The 21,365-nt window shown below is 40.3% G+C and overlaps 1 long non-coding RNA gene across 1 annotated transcript; it reads right to left on the reverse strand.

The window, feature by feature from the left end:
• Window positions 1-1,944: 1,944 nt before the first annotated feature.
• On the reverse strand, window positions 1,945-20,032 carry LOC135230824 (uncharacterized). Its single transcript, XR_010321582.1, has 3 exons — window positions 18,524-20,032; window positions 18,309-18,369; window positions 1,945-10,043 (listed from the first exon to the last, which is right to left on the reverse strand). It is a non-coding gene; the product is annotated as an uncharacterized LOC135230824 (long non-coding RNA).
• Window positions 20,033-21,365: the final 1,333 nt, after the last annotated feature.

Raw genomic sequence — 21,365 nt, forward strand, 5'->3', positions numbered from 1 at the left:
CCTTCTTGCCCCTGCTTGGCCCCTGCTGCTTCCCTGCTTGGCCAGGAGGCCCCAGCTCCATGCCTCAAAGATTCTTCCTGCCCACACCAGCTGGCTCCTTCAGTGCTATTTCATTGTAGCTGATGATGCTTTTTTTTTTTTTTTTTTTACTTCTTTTGGTTTCTTCCCTATCTCTCACCTCCTCCTCCTCCTTTCTCTTGAACACCTGGCTCAGTGTGCCATCTTTGTTTCTTCTTGACAGGCTGTGAAGCACCGCTAGGCTGGGGAACTTCTTCCCCAGTCTGCACCACCACGCTGGTGGGGTTCCTGAGGTTTATTTTTGTTTGTTTGTTTTCTTTATGCTGCTTTGGAGCCCCTTCTAACCAGGCTATACTGTGTGGCTTGGGAGCTACTTCCCTTGTGAATGAGACACACTAGTGGGATCCCTGGGGCTTTCTTTCTTAATCATTTTTCTTTTTCTTTTCGTTTTTCTTCATTTCTCAGATTCTCATCTCTCTCTACTTACCATTTTTTCCTGTCTTGAATAACTTGGTGCTGTGTGCCATCTCTGTCCCGTCTAGCCAGGCTGTACTACTTGGCTTTGAGAGGCACTACCTGGGTCTACACAGCTGCACCAGTAGGATCCCTGAGGGCCTTTTTTAAAAAAAATTTAGTCTCTCTTTCCCTTCTTCTTTTTGTTTTTCTTCAATTCTCTGTTTCTCTGCTTTCCTTCTTTTTCTGACTCCTGAATACCTAGTGTTTTGTGTCATCTTTGCCCCTTCTAGACAGGCTGTGCCCCGAGGCCTGGGAGCCACTTCCGTGGTCGCTGATGGGATCCCCGGGGACATTTCTTCCTTTGTTTTTAATTTATATTTATTTTTTCCTCTTTCCCTTTTTGTTTTACTTCATTTCTTAGTTTCTTTTCTCTCCACTCCAACAGCAAGCTCCCTCAGCACTTTGTTTATTTTTTGGCTCCTATTTCTCTCTCTTCTCTCTGTTCCTTCCCATACCCATCTTACCTCCACACATCACAACCTCCCCTCTCCCTCCTGCCTACCTGCACCGTGCGCTGAACATCAAGCCCCCGAGCAGCACAGACGTGGCCTACTAGAACCTGCCCTACACTGACCCCCTGGCCTGCCCTGTTGGCCTCAGTACACGCCACAAACAACCCATTCCAGCCCCTCCCCTTCAGGTGAACCTGCCCTGAGCACTATACCTGAGTGATGGGTCCTACTCATTGGAAAAGGGGTGAAAAGTGTTTTGGCCACAGATAAGCAAACAACAAAGAATGTACAGCCCACCTGCTCAGACATAACCAAATAAAACAAAAAATCAGGATGAAATAAACGAATCTACAATCAAAGTAAACAAAGAAAATAACTACTAAAAATAACTAAAAGAAAATAACTAAAAGAATGTCCCAGAGACAGCAGATAATATCAAAACGTATTAAAAAACAGGACAAGATGACTCCAGAAGACATCCAAAATAAAACACCAGATGACTTTCCAGTAAAAGAAAAGGCACTAGAACTACATAGGGAAGTTAAATCTCTAATATTCAGAGGTATCCAAGATTTGAAGCAGACAAAATTCATGGAAAAGGCAAAAAAATTCATGGAAAATACAGACCGAAAATAATGGAAGAATTCAGGAAAATAATACAGGGACAAAATGTTAAAATAATTTCACAACTAGAAATCATACAAAAACAACAATTAGAAATCCAAAAGACAGCAAGATTTCAGAAATGGACAGTGTCATAGAAGGTCTGAGGAGGAGGTTTGAAACAATGGATAACAGGATCAGAGAAACTTAACACAAATACTTGGATACCATTTTGTTTGAGGAAAAATCAGAAGAATGAAGAAACCCTGAGAATATAGTGGGATATCATCAAAGGCAAAAATTTATGAGTGAGCAGAGTTCCAGAACGGGGTGGGGGGGCGGGGGGAATGGAAAACACAGAGGGGATAATTAAAGAGTTGCTGACAGAAAATTTCCCTAATATCACAAAAGATGAAAAACTGACCATCCAGGAAGCTCAACAAACCCCATATAGGATAGATCCAAAAGAAAGTCATCAAGGCATATCATAATCACACTCGCTAAAGCCAAACACAAAGAATCCTGAGAGCAGATCAAGAAAAACAAAAAGTCACATACAGAGGGGAAACAGTAAGACTAAATTCTAATTACTCGGTAGAAACCATGCAGGCAAGAAGGCGATGGAATGACTATATAAAAACTTGAAAGAAAAAACTGCCAACCAAGAATAATATATCCTGCAAAACTCTCATTAAATATGATGATGGAATTAGGACATTTCCAGATAAACGGATTAAGGGAATATGTAAAAACCAAATGAAATTTCCAAGAATTATTAAAGGGAGTCCTATAATTTGAGAACAAACATCAGACCACAGCCTGAATCTAGGATGCAAGATTGCACCAGCCAGATACCATCCTACGAAATGAATTCTCAAGGAGTATTCAAAACAAAAAGATTTACAACAGGGAACCAGAGAGGTTAATCTGTAAATGACAATAATGAAAGAACAATAAAAGAGGGAATGTATGGTGTAGGTATAGAACTTTCTAGTGGAGAGAAAGGCAAGTTGATATACCAAGTAATAATAGACTGGTTCAAACCTAGGAAGATGAGGGTAAATTTTAAGGCAACCGCAAAGAAAGTTAACAAACCTACTCATTAAAATAAAGAAGAAAAACAAAGTCTCAATAAAAACAAAATCTACAAAAACAAAAGAAATGACAAAAAAACCCAGTAACAAAAGAAATTCAGAACAGGGGAGTAAGAGGAACAAAGAAAACCTCTGCACCACAAAAAATAAAAAGGTACTACAAAATGACAGCAATAACCTCACACCTATCAATAATTACACTGAACGTAAATGGCCTAAATATACCCATAAAGAGACAGAGAGTGATAGAATGAGTGAAAAAACACACTCCATCAATATGCTGTTTACAAGGGACACACCTTAGAAACAAGGAAGTAAATTTATTAAAAATCAAAGGATGGAAAAAAATATATCAAGTAAACAGCTACCAAAAAAGAGCAGGAGTGGCAAAACTAATCTCAGATAAAATAGACTTTAAAACAAAATCCACCGTAAAAGACAAAAAACGGCACTATATGACGATTAAAGGGACAATCCATCATGAAGACAACCTTAATAAATATCTATGCACCCAATGACAGAGCTCCAAAATATTTAAAAGAAACTCTGACATCACTGAAAAGAGAAATTGATTGTTCCACAATAATAGTAGAAGACTTCAACACACCACTCTCAGAAAAGACAGGACATCTAGAAAGAAACTCAACAAAGATACAGAAGATATAAAGGACACAATCAGCCAACTTGACCTTATAGATATATACGGAACACTCCACTCAACGGCTGCAAAGTACACATTCTTTTCCAATGCACATGAGATGTTCTCCAGAAGAGACCACATCTTAGGTCACAGAGCAACCCTCAACAAAATCCAAAACACTGAGATAATACAAAGTATCTTCTCTGACTACAATGCCATCAAAGTAGAAATTAACAACAGGAAGAACAAGGAAAAAAACCCAATTACATGGAAAGTGAATAACACTGTCTTAGTCATCTAGTGCTTCCATAACAGAAATACCACAAGAGGATGGCTTTAACAAGGAGAAATTTATTTATGTTGGATCAGGGAGGTGACCTGGATAAGGGTGGTGTTATAATCCCACCCTAATCCTTGTAACCACAGGGAAAGATTATGACTTATAACACATAGGAAAATTACAAAATGGAGAACAACCACACATGGCCTACCCAAGCTGATACATTTTGTGGGGAACATAATTCAGTCCATGACAAACACCCTGCTTAAAAACCACTAGATAAGGGGTAGGGGTCTGGGGACCATGGTTTCAGCGGACATCTAGGTCAATTGACATAGCAAAGTTTATTAAGAAAATGTTCTGCATCCCACTTTTGTGAGTGCCATCTGGGGTCTTAAAAGCAAGCAAGTGGCCACCTAAGATGCATCAATTGGTCCCAATCCACCTGGAGCAAAGAAGAATGAAGAACACCAAAGACACAAGGCCAATATGAGCCCAAGAGACAGAAAGGGCCACATAAACCAGAGACTCCATCAGCCTGACACCAGAAGAACTGGATGGTGCCCGGCCACCACCAATGACTCATTAAAATAAAGAAGGAAAACAAAGTCTCAATAAACACAGCAGAGAGTCCCTGACAAAGCAGGAAAAAAGTGGGGTGTAGAATTCAAATTCTAGTAAAAAGACCAGAATTAATACTCTGACTCAGACAGGAGGGACCCCAGAAGACATGGCCCCCAGACTCTCTGTTAGCCCCAAACTAAAACCATTCCCAAAGCCAACTCTTCAGACAAGGATTAGACTGGACTATAAGACATAAAATGATACTGGTGAGGAGTCTGCTTCTTAGCTCAAGTAGACACACGAGACTAAGTGGGCAGCTCCTGTTCAGAGGTGAGATGAGAAGGCAGAGGGGGATAGGAGCTGTTTGAATGGACAAAGGAAATACAGGTAGGAGGAGTGTGCTGTCACATTATAGGGACAGCAACTAGGGTCACATAACAATGTGTCTATAAGTTTTTGTATGAGAAACTGACTTGAATTGTAAACTTTTATTTAAAGTACACACACACACACACAAAAAAACTCCCACTGCGTAATAGAAGAAATCAGAAATGAAATAAAAAAAAATTCCTAGAATCAAACAAGAATGAAAGCACATCATACCCAAACCTTTGGGGCACAGCAAAAGCAGTGCTCAGAGGTCAATTTATGCCCATAGATGCACACATCAAAAAAGAAGAAAAGGACAAATTCAAAACATTAGCTGCACAACTTGAACAAACAGAGAACAGCAAAAGAAGCGCACAGCCACCAGAATGAAGGAAATAATAAAGATCAGAGCAGGAATAAATGAAACAGAACAACAATAGAAAGAATCAATAAAGCCAAAAGTTGGTTCTTTGAAAGGATCAACAAAATTGACAAACCACTGGCCAAACAGACAAAAGAAAAACAGGAGAGGACACAAATAACTCAAGTAGGTAGTGAAATGGGGGACATTACAACAGACCCAAGTGAAATAAAAAGGATCATAACAGAGTATTAGGAAAAACTATACTCCAACAAATTTGAAAATCTAGAGGAAATGGGCAAATTTCTAGAGACACACTACGTACCCAAACTAACACAAAATGATGTAAAAAATGAACAGACCCCTAACAAGAGATTGAAAAGGTAAAAAAAAAACACTCAACACAACAAAAAAGCCCTGACCCACATGGCTTCACTTGAGAATTCTACCAAACATTCAGAGAAAAGCTTACACCAGTACTGCTCAAACTATTTCAGAACATAGAAAAGGAAGGGATACTTCTGAATTCATTTCATGAAGCCAGCATAAACCTGAGAGCAAAACACCAGAAAGAAAGAAAGAGAGAGAGAAGAAAGAAAGACAGAAAATTACAGACCAACATCTTTCATGAATATAGATGCAAAAATTCTCAACAAAATTCTAGCCAATAGCATTCAACATCATATCAAAAAAATAATACACCATGACCAAGTGGAATTCAAACCAGGTATGCAAGGATGGTTCAACATTAGAAAATCAATCAATGTAAAAATAGGTACAGAAGGGAAATTTCTCAACATAATAAAAGGCATCTATACAAAACCAACAGGCAACATCATTCTTAATGGAGAGAGGCTAAAAACATTCCCCTTGAGAACAGGAACAAGACAAGGATGCCCTTTATCACCACTCCTATTTAACGTTGTGCTGGAAGTCCTAGCTACAGCAATAAGACAAACATTCAGAGAAAAACTCACACCAGTACTACTCAAACTATTTCAGAGCATAGAAACAAAAGGAATACTCCCAAATTTGTTCTATGAAGCCAGCATTACGCTGATACCAAAGCCAGGCACCTGTTGCTGTTGAGTCAATTCAGACTGATAGCAACCCTATAGGACAGAGTAGAGTATACCCTTATGGTGTTTAAGAAGTAGCTGGTGGATTCAAACTGCCAAACTTTTGGTTAGCAGGCAAAGGTGCCACAAAAAAAGATTATAGACCCATATCCCTCATGAATACAGATGCAAAAATTCTCAACAAAATTTTAGCCAGTAGAATTTAGCATCATATCAAAAAAAATAATACACCATGACCAGGTGGGATTCAAACCAGGTATGCAAGGATGATTCTACATTGAAAACTAATGAATGTAATCCACCATGTAAAGTAGAAGAAAAGAATCACATGATCATCTCAATTGACACAGAAAAGGCATTTGATAAAGTCCAACACCCATTCTTGATAAAAACCCTCAATAAAATAGGAATAGAAGAGGAATTCCTCAACATAATAAAGGGCATCTATACAAAACCAATTGAGGTCCTGGTGGTGCACTAATTAAGATCTCAGGCTGCTAACCAAAAGGTCAACAGTTCGAATCCACCAGCCACTCCTTGAAAACCCTATGGGGCAGTTCTATTCTGTCCTATAGGTTCACTATGAGTTGGAATTGACTTGACGGCAACTGGTTTGGCTTTCTTTTTTGGTTGTACTAAACCAACAGCCAACATCATTCTCAACGGAGAAAGGCTGAAAGAATTCCCCCTAAGAATGGGAACAAGACAAGGATGCCCTTTATCACCACTTGTATTTAACATTGTGCTGGAAGTCCTAGCCACAGCAATAAGACAAGAAAAAGAAATAAAGGGCATCCAAACTGGTAAGGAGGAAGAAAAACTATCCCTAGTCACAGATGATATGATACTATATGTAGAGAACCCCAAAGATTCTACAAGGAAACTACTGGAACTTACAGAAAGGTTTAGTAAAGTGGCAGGATACAAGATAAACATACAAAAATCAGTTGGATTCCTATACACTAATAAAGAGAACTTTGAAAAGGAAATCAGGAAAAAGTATCATTTATAACAGCCCCTAAAAAGGTAAAATATTTAGGAGTAAATCTAACCAGGAATAAATCTAACCAAGACCTATACAAAAAAAACTACAAAACACTACTGCAAGAAACCAAAAGAAACCTACATAAATGGGAAAACATACTTTGCCCATGGATAGGAAGACTCAACATTGTGAAAATGTCAATTCTACCCAAATCGATCTACAGATATAATGGAATCCCAATCCAAATACCAACAGCCTTCTTTAATGAGATGAAAAAACTAATCAACTTTGTATAGAAAGGAAAGAGGCTCCAGATAAGCAAAGCATTGTTGAAGGAAATGAACAAAGTAGGAGGCCTCACACTACCATGTCCCAGAACCTACTGCACAGCCACAATATTCAAATCAGACTGGTACTGGTACAAGGACAGATGCATTGACCAATGGAACAGAATCAAGAAGCCAGACATAAATTCATCCACCTATGGTCAGCTGACAAAGGATTGAAGCCTATTAAATAGGGGAAAAGACAGCCTTTTTAACAAATGGTCCTGGCAAAGCTGGATGTCCAACTACAGAAAAATGAAACAGGACTTATACCTCACACCATACACAAAAACTAACAAATAATGGGTCAAAGACCTAAATATAAAACCTAAAACAATAAAGATCATAGAAGAAAAATAAAGAAAACACTAGGGGATCTAGTACTTTGCACAAATAAAGTACAAATCATAACTAACAATGCAGAAACACCAGAAGAAAAACTAGATGACCGAGAGTTCCTAAAAGTTAAATACTTATGCTCATCAAAAGACTTCACCAAAAGAGTAGAAAGTGAACATACAGACTCAGAAAAAAATTTTTGGCAAACGACGTATCCAACAAGGGTCTAATCTATAAAATACTTCAACACCTCAACAACAAAAAGACAAATAATCAATTAAAAACTGGGCAAAGGATATGAACAGACACTTCACCAAAGAAGACATTCAGGCAGGTAAGCGACACATGAGAAAATGCTCTAGATCATTAGACAATAGGGAAATGTACATCAAAACTACAATGAGATACCATCTCACCCGACATTACTGGCACTAATCAATAAAACAGAAAATAGGAAATGTTGTCAAGGTTGTATGGAGACTGGAACTCTTTTGCATAGCTGATGGGAATGTAAAATGATACAACCACTTTGGAAAACAATATGGCACCTCTTTAAAAAGCTAGAAATAAAAATACCATGTGATTCAGCAATCCCACTCTTTCGAAATAAGAACTGTCACATGAATAGACATACGTACACCCATGTTCGTTGTAGCATTATTCACAAGAGCAAAAAGATGGAAGCAAGCTTGGTGCCCATTAACTGATGAATGGTTAAAGAAATTGCAGTACATATACGCAATGGAATACTATGCAACAATGAAGAACAATGATGAATCCATGAAACATCTCACAACATGGATCAATCTGAGGGGCATTATGCTGAGTGAAATGAGTCAATTACAAAACTACAAATATTGTATGAGGCCTCTATTATAAAAACTCAAGAAAAGGTTTACACACAGAAAAAAACAATCTTTGACGTTTATGAGGGAGGGGATGGGTGGGAAGGGGAAATCGCTAACTAGAAAGTAGACAAATGTTAACTCTGGTGAAAGGAAAGACAACACGCAATATAGGGGAAGTCAGGACAATTTGACCAAGACGAAGTCATAGAAGCTGCATAGATATATCCAAACACCTTGAGGGACTGAGTTCCTGGGGCTGAGGGCTGGGGACCATAGTCTCTGGTGACATCTAGGTCAATAGGCATGACATAGTTTCTAAAGAAAATGTTCTACATCCTACTTTGGTGAGTAGTGTCTGGGGTCTTAAAAGCTTGTGAGTGGCCATCTAAAATACATCTGTTGGTCCCATCCCCTCTGGAGAATGAAAAAAAAAACAAAAACCAGACACAAGGCAAGCATTAGACCAAAGGACTAATGGGCCACATGAACCACAGCCTCCACCAGCCTGAGCCCAGAAGAACAAGATGGTGCCTGGCTAACACCACCGACCACTCTGACAGGGGTTACGGTATAGGGTCCCAGACAGAGCAGGAGAAAAACTTAAAACAAAATTCAAATTCAGAAAAAAAGACCAGACTTACTGGTCTGACAGAGACTGGAGGAACCCCTGAGACTATGGCCCCCAGACACCTTGCTAACTCAAAACTCAAGCTACTCCTGAAGTCCGTCTTTCAGCCAAAGACTGCTGTTGTTAGGTGCCACTGAGTCAGTTCCAACTCACAGAGACCCTGTGCACAACAGAACGAAACACTGCTGGGACCTGCACCCTCCTCACAATCGTTGCTGTCCTTGAACCCATTGTTGCAGCCACTGTGTCAATCCATCTCATTGAGGGTCTTCCTCTTTTGCAATGACTCTCTAGTTTACCAAGCATGATGTCCTTCTCCAGTGACTGATCCCTCCTCATAACATGTCCAAAGTTAACACTTGGCTACTTTGCTTCTAAGGAGCATTCTTCTTGTACTTCTTCCAGGACAAATTTGTTCATTCTTGTGGCAGTCCGTGGTGTATTCAATATTCTTCATCGACACCACAATTCAAAGGTGTCAGTTCTTCTGTCTTTCTTGTACATTGTCCAGCTTTTGCATGCATATGAGGTGATTGAAAACACCATGGCTTGGGTCAGGTGTACCTTAGTCCTCAAGGTGACATCTTTGCTTTTCAACAGTTTAAAGAGGTCTTTTGCAGCCAATTTGCCCAATGCAATGTGTCTTTTGATTTCTTGACTGCTGCTTCCATGGGTGTTGATTGTGGATCGAAGTAAAAATGAAATCCTCAACAACCTCAATCTTTTCTCCATTTATCATGTTGCTTGTTGGTCTAGTTGTGAGGATTTTTGTTTTCTTTATGTTGAGGTGTAATCCATGCTGAACGCTGTGATCTTGGATCTTCATTTACAGTGAGCAAAGTTGTGTTATCTGCATAATGCAGGTTGTTAGTCTTCCTCCAATCCTGTTGCCCCATTTTTCTTCTTATAGTCCCGCTGGACTAGCCAAAGATTATACAGGCCTATAAAACAAACAATAACACGCATGAGGATGTTTTCCTTAGTTCAATCAAGTATACGAGACCAAATGGGCAACACCTGCCCAAAACCAAAGATGAGAAGGCAGGAAAGGACATGAAAACTGGATGAATGGACACAGGAAACACGGGGTGGAAACGGGGAGAGTGCTGGCACATTGCGTGGGTTGCAACCAATGTCACAAAACAATTTGTGGATAAAATTTTGAATGAGAAATTAATTTGCCCTGTAAACTTTCACCTAAAGCACAATAAAAAAAAAAAATCATCTGTTCATTTTTATAGACCCTGTTTGGTGCGAACGTTTAAGCCCTTGACTATTAAGCAAAAAGTTTGTGGTTGGAACCCATTAAGAAGCACCTTGGAAGAAAGACCTGGCAATCTGGTTCTGCTTTTGAAAGGCCACAGCCTTGAAAACCCTACAGAGAACCGTTCTACCCTGAAACATGTGGGGTCACCATGAGTGGGAATCAACTCCGTGGCAACTGTTTGTTTGTCATGGTTTATTCAATTTTAGAGAGGAAAAGATATTTCTGTGCGTTGGCCTCCAATTCTTGGGTTATAAGGGTCAGAGTTCTGTTAGACTCTCCCAGATGCACCCCCTGCCCAAATGTAACTAGACAGACTGATGGGCTGTGGTAGCAACAGACAGGCCATGCTCATCTTTGTGATAAATTAAATACGCGGCACCATTTGTATTGTGAAATTTCTTTAAAGAAAGGTTAAGACAAATCCTCAAGATTGCTGAATTCTAGTTTTTAACAGATTTTTTTCTTCCCCAAGAGCCATTCCAACACCAACATACCTAGACACACACACGTATGGATCCATCGCCCATCCTACATGGTGACTTCACTGTCACTCAATTCCAGAAGGAAGAAAAGTGAGAGGTCATTTTAATTGCAATTTCTGGGGCACGTCTCCTGCAAGCCACATTTCATTGGTCCCCTTACTGCCTGCTGGAGCCATTGGTGCTCTTGGAGGGCTAGTGTGACTTGTCCTCAGGATATCTCATTCTCATTGGACCCCAACCTTACTTGTACTTGGTAGACATTCAGTCACAACCCTGTTTCCCATTTCTTCCTGGGTGATTCACCAAGATAAATCAACATCCTTCGTCATGTTCTTCTCAGTATTGTTCGCCACCATATTAGTATTTTGAAATCACTTCAATTACACAATTGACTAAAGCCCAATCCTGCCCCACACAGGAGCACACATCTAGTGAGGGAGGCAGAAAGGCACACAGATAAATGCCAATGCAGAGTGATAAGCACTCCATGAAACATGGAGAATTCAGAGAATGAAGCTGGACCTTGAAGGAAGGGCAAGAATTCACCAAGTGGATGTGAGAGAAAGACTGGGGGGTGGAGTGTAGAGCATGTGGGCAGAGGGATGCAAAGGCATGGAGAAGTGAAAGAGCCCAGTATGTTAGTGGAGCTGCAATTAATTGGGAGTAGTTGGAAAATCGTGTGTGTGTGTGTGTGTGTGTGTGTGTGTTTAGGCATATTTTAGGGAGAGAGTGAGGGTGGTAGGAAACAAATACAGAGATGTAGAAAGGGATCAGATCTTGAAAGTCTTGTCAAGATGTTTGTTAGCCTGTCGACCCAAGGTTTGGATACTTGGAAGCATTCCTGGGCTGAGAGCATCAATATGTCTTTCTGGAAGGGATGCTAACTTAAAACTAGAAATGAAGAGTTAAATAAACTGAATGATCTCAGTGGACACTTGCTTAGCCCTGAGAAGGTATGTCCAGATCCTTATAATTTAGTACTGAGGTTCTGGCAACAAGGGTTTCTGTGGCTCTGATTTCTAGCTTTATAATGCTGGTTCATCTTACTTGTTAGAACTCTCCTCCCAGGAAGCCTCACCTGGCTAACTCCATTCTACTCCAGTGGCCAGTCTCTTTCTTCATTTTGATTTTGTTCCCCTGAGGTTTCTGTCATCCCTGATATAGATAAGAAGTGACAAGCATTCATACCAAGAGGATTAGTAATCAAAGAGCCTCAGGTCATTAAAAACTAACAAAAATCAGTTGATCATTTTCTAAGAGTACAAAAAAGTGAAAGAGCCACTCACAACAGAGCTCGCGTGGCAGCAGCTCCTTTATTCACACCGTAGTAGCAACCACAGCATCCTAATTACTGTCTTGCCACCTACCCCAATTTAGAACTAGGTATGTGGAAGGTGAGTGTCTTAGTTACCTAGTGCTGCTATAACAGAAATACTACAAGTGATGGCTTTAACAAACAGAGGTATATTCTCACACAGTTTAGGAGGCTAGAAGTCTAAATTCAGGGTGCAAGCTCCAGAGGAAGTCTTTCACTCTCTGTCAGCTCTGGCGGAAGATCCTTGTCATCAGTCTTCCCCTGGTCTAGGAGCTTCTCAGTGCAGGGACCCCCGGTCCAAGGGATGCACGCTCTTGGCTCTTAGTTGGTAGTAATGAGGTCCTCTGTCTCTCTGCTTTCTTCTCTCTTTTTTATCTCAGAAGAGATTGACTCAAGATACAATCTAGTCTTGTAGATTGAGTCCTGCCTCATTAACATCATAGAGGTAGTAATTACAACACAGGAAAATCACATCAGATGACAGAAAGATGGACGGTTACATAAAACTGGGAATCATGGCCTAGCCAAGTTGACACACATTTTTAGGGGACACAATTCAGCCCATAACACTGGGAAAGAACGAGGACTTTCTGGTGAGAGTGCAAGTCATTCATGATTCAACTTTTCTGTATGTATAGAGGGGAATTATCTTTCATGCCCTGTAAACTCCACTGTCTTTGAACCCTCCGGTTTTCATACAAGAGGGCCCCATCCGTTAATGATCTCCCAGGAAGGCCTGTGCTAAGAAAGTATCACCTCCATTCTCATCCAGCTTCTGGTTGAAATTTCAACATGCATTTAGGGAAAACAGAAGGCTAGCTAGCTCAGGCTGCTCAAGAGGAATCTTGCAGCTCATTCCCAAGTAGCAAGGATGGCACCAAAATGTTGGAGAAGCTTGAGGAGGAAGATGCTTCTCTCTGGCCCTCTGATCAGTTCCATGTCTCAAACTCAGACAGAGTTAAACTGAGACCCCTGACCCTAAACCTGCTGGTGTCCATATGAGATACTAGACAAGGAACTCAAATATCCTCTATCGGACAGGAGAAAGGAGCCTGGCAAGTTTCATTGGAATCTCAGCCTTTCTCTCATTCTGTCCTTCTCCCAGAGTCTCAGCTTCTTCCCTTGACTTTACTCTGTAGAAAGGGGCAACTGTTTGGGTTTTACACTTGTGACTGTTTCCTAAGATAGTGAACCAAATCCTCTAGATTAAGGTCCAAACTCCCTAACACAGCATATAGAGCCATTCAAGACCTGGCCCTACCCACATTTTCAGCCACATCATCTGCCATGCCCACTCGCCCCATGCCCATTCACTGTATCCTGCAGCCACACTGACCATAAGCTCTTTCCCCAAGACACCATCCTCTTTCATGACTCTGTGCCTTTGCATATATTTTTGCCTCAGCCTCTAGTGGGGGCTGCGCAGGCCTTCAGAAGGAAATAATAATAACTGCACGGGGGAGATAGACAAACAAATTCTTTCATTATTAGAGGTTTTAAAGACAGAGGTTGCTAAGAGTGCTTGGAAGCACAGAGAACATTAAGCCCAACATGGGGACTTCAGAAACAGCTTCCTGGAGAGATAACATCTGCCAGTGCCTGCTGATGGACAGTTAAGTTGTTTCTAAACTTTTCCTGTTTTAAATTATGTTGCACATGTCTGAATATATCTATAGGATAAACTCCTAGAAGGGGAATTGCTGGGTCAAGGGACACGTGTCTATTTTATTTTAATAGATATCACCAGATTATCCTTCAAAGAGATTGTACCAGTTTTCATTTCCACTAATTAGGCATGAGAGAGCTTGTTTCTCCCACCTGCTGAAGAGAATGCACTTTATTGTACTTTTGTTTCTCAATTAAACCTATGAGAATCTTTTTACTCTTTAAAGATCGGATCCTGATAGCATTACTACCCTCGTGTCATGCAGCAGCCTGGCAGTGCAGTCCCCCCAGAGTCAATGTCCCTATTTGTAATGCTAACCTAGCTTCTGAATTCCTTGCTAGCTGGCCACTACTAACCCAGGGAAATACACTTCTGACCATGTTGTTTTTGTTAGTTGCTGTCACATTGATTCTGACTCATGGCAACTCCATGTATGCAGAATACAGCTGCTCCATAGGGCTTTCAAGGCTGTGGCTTTTTGGAAACAGATCGTTAGCCTGTCTTCCGAGGCTAGTAGTCAAGTACTTAAGTTTGCACCACCCAGGGACTCTTACCCTTGAGAATACTTTCTTATTAAACACAGATTTTCTGCCCGTTAGAACTTGTATTCCAAGCCATCACAGCCCTTCACCAAATTTCCAACATGTACTACAGTTAGCCCATATGGTTTAGTTTATTCCCCAGCTATGACACCTGTAAAAATAGTTGGTTTCAGTGTTTGACATCTTATTCATAAGAGGCCTCATATAAATATACATCCCTGATACAGTTAACATTTGAGACTAAACATTTGGCATAACATACTTCAGCCTTTTTCAGTTCAAAAGTGCCAAGTCTCATTAGAGTGATATAGTAGGTGATCATTCTCCCATCTTTTAATAGTAAATATTACTGTAGTGTGTTGTGTTAAATTGTAATAGCCAAGTTAATTACTGGAGCTTTGGACCTACACGTGGCAGAGTATGTTGTTGTTGTGTTGTTAGGTGCCGTCGAGTCGGTTCCGACTCATAGCGACCCCATGCACAACAGAATGAAACACTGCCCGGTCCTGGGCCATCCTCACGATCGTTGTTATGCTTGAGCTCATTGTTGCAGCCACTGAGTCAATCCACCTCATTGAGGGTCTTCCTCTTTTCCGCTGACCCTGTACTCTGCCAAGCATGATGTCCTTCTCCAGGGACTGATCCCTCCTGACAACATGTCCAAAGTATGTAAGATGCAGTCTCGCCATCCTTGCCTCTAAGGAGCATTCAGACCACACTTCTTCCAAGACAGATTTGTTCATTCTTTTGGCAGTCCACGGTATATTCAATATTCTTCGCCAACACCACAATTCAAAGGCGTCAACTCTTCTTCAGTCTTCCTTATTCATTGTCCAGCTTTCACATGCATATGATTTGATTGAAAATACCATGGCTTTGGTCAGGTGCACCTTAGTCTTCAGGGCGACATCTTTGCTCTTCAACACTTTGAAGAGGTCCTTTGCAGCAGATTTGCCCAATGCAATGCGTCTTTTGATTTCTTGACTGCTGCTTCCATGGCTGTTGATTGTGGATCCAAGTAAAATGAAATCCTTGACAACTTCAATCTTTTCTCCATTTATCATGATGTTGCTTGTTGGTCCAGTTGTGAGGATTTTTGTTTTCTTTATGTTGAGGTGTAATCCATACTAAAGGCTATGGTCTTTGATCTTCATCAGTAAGTGTTTCAAGTCCTCTTCACTTTCAGCAAGCAAGGTTGTGTTATCTGCATAACACAGGTTGTTAATGAGTCTTCCTCCAATCCTGATGCCCTGTTCTTCTTCATATAGTCCAGCTTCTTGTATTATTTCCTCAGCATACAGATTAAATAGGTTTGGTGAAAGAATACAACCCTGATGCACACCTTTCTTGACTTTAAACCAATCAGTATCCCCTTGTTCTGTCCGAACAACTGCCTCTTGATCCATATATGTAAAGGTTCCTCATGAGCACAATTAAGTGTTCTGGAATTCCCATTCTTCGCAGTGTTATCCATAGTTTGTTATGATCCACACAATTGAATGCCTTTGCATAGGCAATAAAACACAGGTAAACATTCCTTCTGGTATTCTCTGCTTTCAGCCAGGATCCATCTGACATCAGCAATGATATTCCTGGTTTCATGTCCTCTTCTGAAACCGGCCTGAATTTCTGGCAGTTCCCTGTCGATATATTGCTGCAGCCGTTTTTGAATGATCTTCAGCAAAATTTTGCTTGAGTATGATATTAATGATATTGTTCTATAATTTCCACATTTGGTTGGATCACCTTTCTTGGGAATAAGCATAAATATGGATCTCTTCCACTCAGTTTTGTGAAGAGGCGAAGACAGAGCGGTTGCGGCCTGTTGCCGACCTCGAGCAGCAGTCGCCTTCTTCACCTAGAACCTGGGAGTAGGAGACTGATAATGGAATCTCTTCTCCCAACCCCCTCCTGGTTACAATTAACTTGAAATACATAAATTCGTGGAACTTTGCTTGAGGGCAGCAAGGCGAACCCCATCCCTACTCACTAGAGCTCAGCTTTGATTTTTAACCTTCCTTCCCCACCCTTCCAGAACACACACATTCCCATTCCAAAATTGATTTTATAAAGACATTTTAAACATAATGATGCAACTTGGTGTGCACTACAGCAAATTTGCAAGTTTTTTTTTTTAATTGTTTCAAAAAATGGGACCTGGATTTAAGATGTAATTTTTAAAATTTATTTCTGTTTTTTCTGCAGCAGTTGGGTTAAGAGGAGGAAGGAGCCTTTAGCCTCTCATAAACTGACCTCTTTACTTCCTCCTATATTTTTAAGATTGCATGATAATGTGAAAAGGGCTTTGCTTGTTTGCTACTGAGAACTTTACCCTTGCGGTTTTCGTTGAAGCTACTTTTGGAAAGAGAAAAGAAATGAAATTTACTGATTTGACATTTTTGCACATCCCATTTTTCTGATCTGGGCTATTTTTATTTTTGTTTTTTTACAGTGAGTTTTTTTTGGTCTTCAGCTACAGTAAGTTATTCCAATTTTTCTTTTTTTACATTTTTCCTGACTTTCCACTGATTTCCTTTTTATTGTTGTTACTAGTTATTATTATTTACTATTATACTTATGATGGTGATGATGATGATGATGATAATGACACTGATTATTGTTAACCAGATTAAAATACAAGTTTTTCTGAATGTTCATAAGAATTTCTCCGGCCTCCTGATTGACTTTGGAGTTTTGCATCTTGGGAGAGGAAGCAATGGCATTAGCATTTTTAAGTGGATTGGTCACATAAACCTTTTCTCTCCCAACCCCACCCCTGCCCTCCTCCCTTCCCCACACTCAAGAAGTTTGCTGGCTGTTTAAGTCTGTGACCTTATTTTTCCTGATCTTTAACTTACCTGTTTTAGAGCATCTCTGGAGTCTGTATTTTTAATTTTTTTATTTTTACTCTTTCATTTGTTAAATTTTTAAACTGTGCTGCAATAAAATGTGTGTGGTACTACTTAGCACCTATGACTGTGATGGCATTTTCCCAGAAAGCCATCTCCGTCCTGTTTCCCTTAAAGTCCCATCCTGCTTTTCCTGTACACTGCCCCTCGCAGACCACAAGCTGCAGCAACATGGTTGCCCAGCCTGGAGCAGCAGCAGCCAGGATGACCTGGAGCCAGGGGGGCCTTCGGAACAGATGCACACCCTTCCTGGGTGATGTTTTTCAGCTGTGTGACAAACCTCATCAGACACCATGGCCAGCAATGTTACCAACAAGACAGATCCTCGCTCCATGAACTCCCGTGTATTTATTGACAGATTATAGAGGTTAAAAATCCTGGTTTAGGAGTCAGTAGACTGGGATTCAAATGTCACTATCATTACTGATTTAGGAAATAATATTGTCCTTGAGCATAGAGAATGTGACCCAGCTGGAGCTGGGCTCACAAGGACTCAACAAGGACACATCAACTGGGCCCCGAGGTATAAAGACAATAGATAGAATAATCTTGGAAAATGTCTTATAGGGAAACTTTCACATAAGCCAAAACAAAAAAGACTTTCCACTCTTATCTTTTTCTATTAGTGAATAGAAATTTGTTGGACCAATGAAGACCCTCCTGACTGTCATTACTGAAACCTGTACCAATGATTGTTAAGAAAGGCATTCAAAATGTAAGATCACAGTTTCTAGCCAATCTGTGCAAAGATGAAGCTTTCAATGGTTTGCGCATTTGTAATGTTAATATATACTGATGACTCTGTAGCCCTCCTTGGACTCGGGCAGACATGTCTCTGGCAGCATGCTTGTCCGTTTTCCCACTTCTGTCTATTCTGTTAATATTTCTTTGGACTTGGGCAGACATGGCTCTAGCAGCATGCTCGTCCGCTTCTCAACTTTTGTCTTTTTGAATATATGCTGAATAAAACTTTCTTTTTGCTTTACTAAACTTTGAGATTTTTTTTCCCCTACAACACTACTTACCAGAAACTTCTGTTTCTTCATCTGTAAAACAGAACAGCATAGCATCTGCCTTACAGAATTGCTAGAAGGATTAAATGAGATTATATAAGTAATGAGACTGACACATAAAAAGCAGAAAATTGTTATTACTGAGACAGATAGGGTTAACTGTGCTGGTGAAACAAAAGAGCTTTTAAAAAGATTACCATCTAGAAGTTGGGTAAACAGGAACCCACCCTGTCAACATGAGATAGGATTGGGGCAGCTGGTGAATTACTATCTCCTTCTTAGTGTCTTGCTAGTCTTCTCCTCCTTTGCAGGCTCCATATGCCCAGAGGAGCAGAGTGTGACTACTGTTTGACCTTCTTTAGCCCTCCAAAGATGACGATGTAGTGCCGAAGATGAAGTGCGCTTGCGCTGTATCCCGTAATAAGTGATGCCAAGGGCTGCCGAGAGGACTCCATCCTGAGTATAGCGGGTTCCATGTTAGATTCCAGATGCACGTACAACCTAATAAACGTACACTGCCATTCTGAGAAGTACCCGCCCCTTGTAAGGAGCCCACTAAATATTCATTACTTTATTGTCTCTACCAAACCCATACAAGCCCTAGCCTTGCTTCCCTTTTTGAGTCAGTCGTTTGAAGAGGCTTAGATCCCCGCCAACTCCTTTTGCTTGACTCAAGCAAAATAAAGCTTGCTGAAGATAAAGTTTGTCTTTCGTGTATATTCTTACTCGGGAAAAGACAAGAACCCTTTGTGTCAGGTTGGCAATTGGTAACATTACGACTATAATTCACTGAATCTAAAATGCCATTGATCCACCGAATCTAAAATGCCATTGATCCGTAGGATACACTAAAGAAGGAAAAACACGCCCAAATCACCACACAATGTCTTTTAGACTTAATTAGAAATAGATTTTTAAATCATATATCATTCTTACATGTACATAAAGAGGAAAATACAAGTGAAATAAATTGATTAACGTATTCCTAAAACTTTTTCACATTCAGAGCCTGACTTTACTGAATTACTTTTTGTCTTGTATTTATCAATGTCCAAGTTTTCTCACTCCTGTATCATCTTCTTTGCTATGAAAAGCATTCGTAATGCAACATTTCTTCAAAGAAACTGTTAAAGAAGTAACAGATACCCCGAAACTATTGCCTGGAGATAATCTTAAACCCTAAACCAAAAATATTCCCTGACGACTTTCTAAAATTAAACGGTAGTTTAGTTTAATTGGTAAAGAATGTCTGCCTTGAACATTATCCTCTTTTAAGAACTGTATATATAAGATCAAATTGACAACAGAGAGGAACCTTAGGGGGCAGTAAGTTTATGTTGATGGAGGAGGAACAACTCAAAGAAGGGTGAGAATGGTTGCACAACTCAAAGAATGCAACCAATGCCACTGAATTTTATGTACATGTAGAAACTTTTGAATTGGTGTATGTTTTGCTGTGCATATTCTCAACAACAACAAAATAAATAAAATTAAAAAAAAAGAAGGAGAAGAAGTAACAGGCATTGTTGCTATGCTGGCTTTACAATGACCTAGAGTGAACTTACTTTTCATTCCTGCCTTAGGAATGCTGCTGAACAGGTCTGATTCACCATCCACCTCACCACACCCACAACTAACAGATTTTTTCGCTGTTGTCTCTAGAAGTTTCTTTCAAGTTGCTCACACTCATTCTGTAACTTTTCAGGTTGGCACTTTAATGTTCGTATTTATTATGTAAGTGATGAAAACTAGGACAATGTTACCGCAATATCGTGAGTTAGAGCCGCCTACCGCAAATGGCCAATTCTAGAGACGGGGTGAGGTGTGTAGCAAGAGCTTTATTAGATATACCGGTGTATGGAGACAGAGGGAACGATCTCCTCTTAAAGCCGTCTGTCTCGAGCAACTGTCATCCAGCTGGCGTTTTATAGGGAAAAGGGGATATGGGTTTTAGGAACTTGTGGAATGTGCATTCCTTTTCTTCTGTTTGGTTTTGGTGGTTGGTCTATCTCACACATGTTGATCTTTTCCTGCCATTATCCCATTGGCTCAGGGGGTGGCTGGCGCCATCCTTCTTCTTATTTGACAGGCTTAGATCAATATCACTTGTTTTCCACAGTCTTAGAGGAAACATTAGTTAACACTTAACCATTTGGGGAGCTAATATCAGGATCTTACTTGGAGGCAGGGATGGGCTAGGGGAGGGCAAGAAGAGAAAGAAGAAAAGAAAAAAAAATTGGCTCAGGTACTGTTCAAGATATGGCTGAGTGGCCTGTTTCAACAAAATGGCAACTACAAGATGCATTCTGATTTCACTGATGTGGTTAAAAAGTTATGTGTTAGGATTGATATGATATAAAATACGTCCTGAACTCTAGGAAAGTAAACTAAAAAATACCTAGAAAAATTGTTATGTTTGATCCTACGTGTGCTCTGAGACTAAAGGCTTACATTTCCCAAGATGACTTGGAGGTTCCGAAAAATCTGAAGAAAACTTAAAGCTTATTTAGTCTTGAGACCCTTCTAAACTTCTGACATATGGCCTGAGGATGAGGCCTTCATTACCTTCCCAGAGCAGCCTGCTCTATCTTTGGACAGCCCTGGCAACTAGAAATTTCTTTATAAATCATTGGCAAAGTGATTTTGTTGTACGCATTTTGTTGCCCAGAACAAATCTAATTCCTGTTTCTTTTGTCATTGCTTATCTCATGCCCAGGTTTTCTTCAAGATAAACTCCCCTGTCCATAAGGAGATTCTTACCAGATTAGGGTCTGTGCCCTGGAACAGTCAAGCTAATGAAACAGACTCCAAGTCAGAAAGAGTGAGAAAGTTTATTAAGGAGATATGTGTATACCACTGGGGTCCCGGTAGCAACACAGGCTGTCTCTATGGAGTCCCAAAGAGCAGTTTTACATTACAGCTTATGCAGAATCTTATGAAGGCCAGAAGTGTCTTTGTAGTCCCCGGACGGCCTGGCCTGAGGAGTGATTCATTACAAGATAGTGACAAAAGACTCTTTATCAGAAATACATATCAGATACCTGGATTCTGATTTTCCTGTGGGGGTCG

The sequence above is a fragment of the Loxodonta africana genome, chromosome 3, assembly GCF_030014295.1.
Source record: "Loxodonta africana isolate mLoxAfr1 chromosome 3, mLoxAfr1.hap2, whole genome shotgun sequence".
In the NCBI taxonomy this organism is placed as follows: Eukaryota; Metazoa; Chordata; class Mammalia; order Proboscidea; family Elephantidae; genus Loxodonta; species Loxodonta africana.